The sequence below is a fragment of the Magnolia sinica genome, chromosome 5 (assembly GCF_029962835.1).
Source record: "Magnolia sinica isolate HGM2019 chromosome 5, MsV1, whole genome shotgun sequence".
Taxonomy (NCBI): Eukaryota; Viridiplantae; Streptophyta; class Magnoliopsida; order Magnoliales; family Magnoliaceae; genus Magnolia; species Magnolia sinica.
In genome coordinates, this window is record NC_080577.1 from 76,064,283 (window position 1) to 76,073,334 (window position 9,052).

Genomic DNA, 9,052 nt, shown 5'->3' on the forward strand with positions numbered 1-9,052 from the left:
CTTCCTTTTGAATATTTAGGACCTATTTGGTTACGATCAAAGATTTTCTTCCTTTTGAAGATTTAGGACCTACTATATAACCCCAATGTCTTTGGACATTTTTGTTCACCATTAGTTTTCAAAACATTGGGTAAAAGGGGGTAAATCCATCATAAAAATGTAGTTGCTTGGTAGGGAAGAGTTGAGATTTTACCGTGTACAGATTGCACTTGCTTCCTTTCGTTTCTTTTAATGTGTGTAGATTGCACTTGCTTCCTTTCCTTTCTTTTAATGTGTGTAGTTCGTGCCAACCTCTCCTCTTCCTTAATTAAACACATGACATGGAGACCCGAAGATAGGATTTATTGGGCCCTATCTTAATGATTTTCTAACATCTAATCTGTACATATGTTGTGTTGACTCATATGTTAGGACATTAGTTCAAAATTCAGGCAAGTTGAAGACTCAAGTCAACCACAACAAGGTAAACAATGAGGATGGGTTGCATATTGTTTTCCTTCTCTCTCCATATGTAACATGCACCAACATGTAGCCCCACCTTGCTCTCTACCTCTCTCTGTTTTTTTTTAACCTCCGAATACCTCGCCATTCTCTTCGTCTCCTCCATGCTCCATGTGTGTTGAGGTCATGCCTTAACCATGGTATATGGTGTTTACACCCATTTTTGGCACCCTGACGTAGACCAATGGAAAGCTGCCACGTGTAGACATTATAGGTTTAGTACTCACGGAAATCCCGCTTGTACTCAAAGATATATCCAACGGATCTTCCTTCGACAATACACATTCCGTTATTAATGCGATGACACAAACACTTGCGCATGCTACGTGGCCACGATTAGCGAGCCAATTAATATGGTAGTGTGCCCAGCATGTCTAACCCACCTAAAGAGAACTCCTATCATAGATTAGTTATAATATACTCAATAAGGTTGTCTCTCACAGTCCTAAAATGGGAGATTTTCTTAGAGACATTTGGAGAATTTACAAATGCTTCAAATATCTCGAATATCCAAATATCAAATCTATAACCAAGCAAATCTGGTTGTGGTTTGAACTCAAATAAGGAGAGATTAGATATCAAGCAAATCGGGTTCCAAGTTGTACAATAATTGAAATTAAGAAAATGGGAGAGCATGATGAAAGATCTAATCCAATCCATTTGATAACAGATCGGGATCAGGTGGCCCCACTCCATCAACCCCTCTAAGATCCCTATCAGAAGGGAGAGAGAGTTCAAGATAAATGCATGGGTGGTTTGATTGGGCCATCAAGACGCATGATCATGATTGATTGGAGGTTCGAGATCAATTAGAGAGATTTTCTTGATGGACTTATGAACCCAGATGCGGATAATATAATTGTTTTCTAAAAGGGATTAACTATGAGAAGAAGATCCGAGAAGCCAAAAATTTTAGATCTATTCGGATATCTTCTTATTTGGAATGCATGCCGAAAATGTAGAAGATCCATTATCAGCAAGGAAATCCAGCAATGGTTTAGTGTAACGCCTCGAATTTTAGGAGTCGAGTACACACTCGGTCCCCAACATTCCATATGTTAACTTTTAACTTTTAGAAGCATAGTTTAGTATAATAATCAAATTATATCAAACCCAAACGTTGAATATATAATTAATTAATTAATTAATTAATTAATTAAACCAACCTGTGTATTAAGTTTGAAAGTAAAAAATTGCCACATTAAACACAAATTATTCATAACTATTCTCCCAGCAGTCTGCAAAGTCTACTCAACTAAGAGCTCAATATACATGCCCATACTCTACTAAGTGTCCAAATACTCCAAATAACTACTACAAGGGAAACAGAGAAGCGGAAGCATGCTGGAACTATGCCTGCTCATCGAGAATCTAGAAGTATAGTACTTCCTCTACCGAGTCCACGTAAGCCTCATCTAACTTAGCGACTTCTATGACACCTGCATCAATGACATTTGGGTGGTATTTTAAAATACCATCCTAAGATGGAGTGAGTGATCAACTCAGTGTTATCATTCTCCCAAGTTGCTCGTACTATCTGTAAGTGCTATAGTTAATAGCCCCTTTTTTGTTGTCAAATTTGTGGTGCTAAAGGCACTGTTATGAAGCTTGCATATGTGATCTACTCAAGATCAGCTTTGATTGACAAGCACTGTTCACAAGTCAAGACTCGAGAAAGTGAGATTGTTCGGCTTAATTCAAGACAAAGATAATGCAAGATCTCAAGAAGCTTTCAAGTTTGAGCTGCATTAAGACTTCGAGCTTCATTACTTTCAAAGGTCACTTGTTTCTAAGTTTCAATGTCCTTACTTCACTATTGAGGTATAACTGACCTTAGGTTGACCTTTAAAGTAGGTCATTTATGATACATAATTCATATGTTTTATATAAGTGAGTTTAGTCAGTTCTAAGACTAGTCTTGGACTTTGTTCGACTAATCCTAGCACTGCTTCAACCTGTCTAAGAAATTTCTGGATCAGTCGTAAGTTTGTTGCAAAATTTGAAAATTTTCTGTTAGGCTTCGACTAGTCGTATGAATAGTGTCGACTGTTGCTTCGACCAGTTGTAGACCTACGACTCAAAGTACAGTGTTAAAATTCGGCTAGCTTCGACTACTCGTGAGTAACCTACGACCAATCGAAGAAGACCTACGACCAGTCGTAGACCACCTACGACCAGTCGTGAAACTGCCAGATCTTATTGCACCTGAATTTTCAAATATCTGTTGGTTCTACGACCAGTCGTAGAGATCTTTAGACCAGTCGAAGACGTGATTTACTCACCTATAAATAGAGCACAAATCTCAGAATAAAATATGAAATTCAAGCTAATTTAATTCAGCCTTCTGAGAGATAAGTCTATGCTCCATATAAGCTAAGTGTGTGTATTTAATATTCTCTTTCTTTAGCTTTTCAAATTGATTTTGTTTCTTGTATTCCAATCTGATCTGAAAAAGAGGAAGTTTCATTTTTCCTTTTTCTGGAATCAAAATCAATTAGAGCTAACCCCATTTGGTTTAATTTAAAATCTATTAGAACCTAGAACCATTATAAAGTGAGTGTTGAACATTGAACTTTGACATTCAAATCTCTACTCTGACTTGGTTCTTCTGAGCTGCTACAATGAAAGAGAAATTCAGGTATTTTACGTTTATGTAATTTACTTTCATTTGGTTCTCTTTTGAGATTTGCCAGAAAAAATCTTATTGTATTGGTTATCTGAGGAGAGCCAGGAAAACTCAGAAGAGGGTTTTTTTTAATTGTGTAAGCCCACAAAGAAAGACACAATTGTGAAGGTTTTGGGTGAACCTGGAAAACCTATCTTTGATAGTGAACGCTAATATCCCCTATGTGAGGATATTAGGAGTGGAGTAGCTGTGTGGCTGCTTATTAACAGTTGGTATACACACAGGCGAACCACTATAATCCCTTGTGTTTTGTGGTTGTGTGATTTATATTTCTTATCTTTAATTATTCATTTGTGGAATGTATATGTGGATGTAAATGTTGTAATCATTTTATTTCAAGCTCAGTGGGAATGTTGTAATAGTTTAGATTTATATTTCTGCAATTTATTCCTTGCTATCTCTTTATCAGTTTGAACTTTAGTTTCTCTATTTGTTCTAGTAAGGTTGCCTTGCCATTTTTATGGTGTATGGTTGTCCTTAGAACAATCAATATTTTGAGATTGCATTCAGTATTGTGTATTGATTTAATTATTTGTATATCTCTCTTTCTTTATTTCCGCTGTATTTATTTTAAATTTGACATAGTCCTATTCACCCCCCCCCCCCCCCCGGACATAAAGCTTGGCTATTTCACTATCAACACAATCAAGTACAGGTAATGAAAACACAACATATTAAGTAATTATCTAATCTAGTTAATTAGATGCATGCATGACATGATATGCGAATGCATGTCCTACGAAGAACCGACGGTTATATGGCTTGTCACTGATATCACCAGCAATATAAATAAAACCGACAGTAATGTGGCTCATCACCAATATTACCCGCAATGGAAATAGAACTAATAGTGATACTGAGGATATCCATCCATGTGAAATGACCACAACAAAAGGTGGGACTGTGTAACACCTGCAAATGCAATGACATGCATGTTTTAGCCAATCCTTTATTAGTCCAATTACAAACAACTGTATTAGGAAAGGTAAAATAACATAATTATATCAAGAGTCAAATAAACAAGATCACGTAGCTCGTTGCCAGTGTTACTTAATTCAAATTAGGGTTTGTCACCCGAAATCAATTAGGAATATTCAATCTAAAGGTGTGGGGCTTATCGCCCAATGATTTAATCAACAAGGTAAGGGTTCATCACCTAAGATCAAATAAGAGAGTGGTAGGCTCGTCACCTCCATTGATGCTTAATGGTCACTTTGGGGGGTTCGTTGTTCAGTTGTACCCTAAGGGTAGGTTGCGATGTAGTAATAATCTCGGTGAGACCGAAGTCGAACCCACAGGGATTGGATATGTGTACTTTTCTAAACTACTTTAAAACTAAAATTAATAACCAAAAAAAGTCAGGAATTTAAGAAGTAAGTTGTTGTGAAGTGAAACTATTAAAATAATGGAACTAGAGCATCAAGGATTCACTTGTAATCATCTTAATGCATCCTTATTTGATTCAATCAGAATTTCGACAGGAATCGAAGTCCTAATCTATCCAGTCGGATGATTTAGTAATTAAAAACATCAAAAAATAATTCCAATATAAATATAGACATTCATAGCGGCAATTCATATATAACAATCTTAATGAATTGATTGTGGAGCAATTAAAGCATCTACCATGCCCAGAGTCGATGGTAGATTAATGATTTCTACATATTAAACAATTACAAATAGAGAAGAAAGCATTCGGGAAGTTCCTAAGCATCCCGCATGCCTAGAGTCGACAATAGATTAAAGTAAATCCAAAAATACCTCTTTATTGAATAAAAAACCATGAAATATCCATCATAAAGATCAAAAAACTTGAATCAAAATAAGAGAGACATTAAAATAAACTACAAGCTTCACCTCTTAGCTCTAGCTAAGAGATTGGTCAATCCTAGACATGATTGAACTAAAAACACTTAATAAAAACATAAATTGCCAACTAGAAGAAGAAGAAGCCTTCACTACTCACACTACTCTTCTAAACTTAATTCATGCTTAGGAGAACCTAAAAAACCACTTAAAATAAGCTTTGTTCGAACGACTTTGCAAACCGTCTTAAATTTATGCACTTTACGCACCTTCAATGAGTCTTCAATTTCATCAAAGGATCGAAATCACATTGGAATAGAATTTGGAAATTGCCCACCTTTCGCACTATGTAAGCCTTTGATCTCATCGCACGACCTTCGATGTCATTGAACTGACTTCGATGTCATTGTAAATCATCCAAAATTTTCAAGCGAGTTGAGCTTGAAATTCCTGAAATAATCGATGTCATTGAACTGGCTTCAATGACAATGAATTGTTCTTCGATGTAATCGAAGGGTTTTTTTATGAAATTGACAATTGCTCCCATATGTGCAACAACCTAACTTGATTTTATCTGAATCTTCGATGTGATCGAACCTCCTTCAATGTTATCGAACACTTACTTCGATGTCATCGAAGCGTGTTCGATGTCATAGAATAGTCAAATTCAGCAGCTCCTAAATTCTGCACTTTGCAATCTCGATTTCCTTCCTTATTCACTTGGTTTTCTTGGATCTTGGACTCTTGAAATCTTCATTCTTAGTCTCCAAAGGTCTATCCTTGCTTTGGTAATTCTTGAGCACCAAATTCCATAATTTTAGCATCATTTTCACCTTAAGCTCTCGGAATCACTTCGCAATACAAAACATGCACAATTAGATCAATTAAAAACTATCATGCTCATAAAACCATGGTATAAATAGGGAGAAATATGCAATATTTCACACTTAACACATAACCCAACCAATATTTTGCTAGTCTCGAGCAAAACATGCGAATCCATAATCTCAAATTTTCAAATTTCAACCTTCCTTTGGTCAGCAATTTTCTGTGCAATTGTCATACATATGAGTGATGTTCAAAGAAATAGTGATAAACAAAGGTAATCTAGATCCTAATAGCTCTAGCAAACAATTGAACTAAGCTTCTCATTCATCACTTAATCAATAGAATAACTTCGAACATCAAGTTCTTATGGTGTTTAGTGATCTCTAATTTCAATTTTTTATGAAGTTAGTTGCTTTCATAATGTTAGCCATGTTCATCCCTTAAAGTGGACAACTCCACACAAGTACTAATTCTGAACTTATTTTCCTTTTTAACTTATTTTCTAGCTTTTGATTTTGCATTAATGGCTTTCACCTAATTTCATTCTTTATTTCTTCTTTTCAGCAATTATTCATCAAAAGCTCAAATAGTAGGTAGCCAATTTTTATCTCACTATTTTTTTAGCAGGTTTGGTTTATTCTTTTTAATCTTTTTAGGTAGATAACTATCTCTAGACTTGGTTCTTAATTATTAAAATCAACATGTTAACACTAGAAAGTAAACAACTTCACAAATTATGAATTATGTGTAAATCATGAGCTAGACTCAATTGATGTTTAAGATTTTCTACTAATCAACTAATTAGGAGAATTCAATCAAGAGTCTACTAGCTAATTAGATTCTGGATTTCCAAAGTTGTATTCCATATCTTATCACAAACTCAACATGCCTTTAGATGACACAAAAATCTACTTTCCAAAATAGTTTTGAAACAAAAAATTAGGAAAATTTTTGAAAATTTTGAAAATTTCTCAAAAAGTAGAAAAATGCATATTAGATCTATCTAATCTCACCCCCAAACTAAAATTTACATTATCCTCAACGTGTAAGATATAAGCAATCAACTCAACACGAGACAATGGAAATAAAAGAGGAGAGAGTAGGAATGATATTACCCGAAGAAGGTAATTGAAGTGATTTGAAGTTTGTAACAAATAAAGTGGTTAGCACGAAATTAGACAAAAGCAAACTATCCTAGTCTTAAATCCTAAGAAAGCAGTAAACCTAACTATACATCCATTAGACTAGGAGATCAATCCTGATACATATGATTAATCAGAGGGATGGACGTCACCTCTAAATCAAAATATTCCTTGAATGGTTTGAGTTGATGATTGTTCACAACCTCAAGTGTAGGGTTGCGATGTAGTAATAACTTGGTGAGACTGAGGTCAAATCCATAGGGACTAATCTTGTACGTTTCTGAAAATAACTAGAACTAGAACTAGAGGAAGATCTAAATCTAAATATGAAATAATAGAGAGAGTACTTGTGAATAATGTAATTGAAACTTATCAATTTAAAGGTGGGAACTAGGGTGCCAAGGATCCACTTGTAGCTATCAGGATGCTACCTTACTTAATTCAAGATATTCAACTGGAATGATAGTCCTATCTTATTTAGTTGGAGAAAGAGATGGTCAAATCTTTCAACTTCTCATTAATATAGCCTTAATGGAGGAGAATTGTGAAGAATTGGAAGGGATTCCGTCACCCAAACATGCCGAGGAGACGATGGCAAACAACAGGATTTACTAATCCCACAATCTCGAATAAGAAAAGAAGATACTCAACGGTATCGCAACGTTTACTGTAATTTGAGTTACAATAAACCATTGAAAACTGAAAATATTTCTTAAAATTAACTAGAAATCAATGAAGTTCAACATAAACATGAATCAAAGCAAAGTAAACATCCCAATCACGCTATAAGCTTCACCTCTTAGCCTAGCTAAGAAGTTTAGCCAACTATAGACATGATTGAACTAAGAACTCTTAAATAAAATATAAAAATAACTAAGGAAGAAGAAGAAAAAATCTTGACAGCAGCTCTCCACCCTTTTTCTCCTCTCCTTAAACCCTAGAAGATGCCTAGGAATGTCCTGCGAACTCCTATTTATAATTGTGAAGCCCCATCTTATGCAACTCCTTGGAATTTTTGAAAACCGTCTTGAATTTATGCACTTTGCTTATGTCCCGCGTGATGCTTCGGTGGGACCAAAGTTGGGTTTGGTCGGACCAAATTAAGGTTGAAAATCTCACTTTCTCGCTGGACTATTCTGCGTGATTTTGGTCGGACCAAAGTTGATGCTGAAAAATCTTGTGTAGAAAATTTGTCAAATTTAGGTTGATTGACTCCAACTGAAGCTTCAATCGGACTGAATTATCCTGTTTTCTTGCTGCACTGTTTTCTGCGATTTTGGTCAGACCGAAGTTGGCTCAGGTCAGACCGAAATATCCTATTTTTTGCTGCGGATTCTGCATTCTTTCAATCCTTTCTTCATCCTTGTACTTGGTTTCCTTCGATATTTTGGCATGTGAATTCTTCATTCTTGATATCCTAAGATCCATCTTTTACCTTGGTGATTCTTGAGCATTAAATCCATACTTTTAGCATTCTTTTCAATCTAAGCTCTTAGATTCACCTTGCAACACAAATATGTATAAAATATACCATAAAGCCTTATCATGTTCATAAAACCAAGATATAAATAGGGAAAAATATGCAATATTTGACACTGAACAATGATTGTTTACCTTGAAAATGTTACCATTCATCAGATTTTCAATCTCGACACCCCCATTAGGATATACAGTTTTAATAATGAAAGGGTCGATCCAACAAGATCTCAATTTCCCCAGAAATAAATGAAGTCTATAATTATACATAAGGACATTTTTATTTGGCATAAATGTTTTCTAAAGAATGTTCCACTCATGGAATTTCTTCATCTAGTCCTTATAAATTATGGAACTCTCATAAGCATCGTTCTGGATCTCTTCGAGTTCATTCAGTTGTAGTTTGCGCAGCGATCCTGTGTTGGTCAAATTGAAATCGAAATTTTTGATTGCCCAATAAGTCTTATGTTCCAACTCCGTAAATAAGTGGCAAGCTTTCCCATAGATGAGTTTAAAGTGAGACATTCCAATAGGGGTCTTGTAGGCGGTACAATGTGCCCATAAAGCATTAGTCAATCAAATTGACCAATCCTTATGATCAAGATTCACCGTT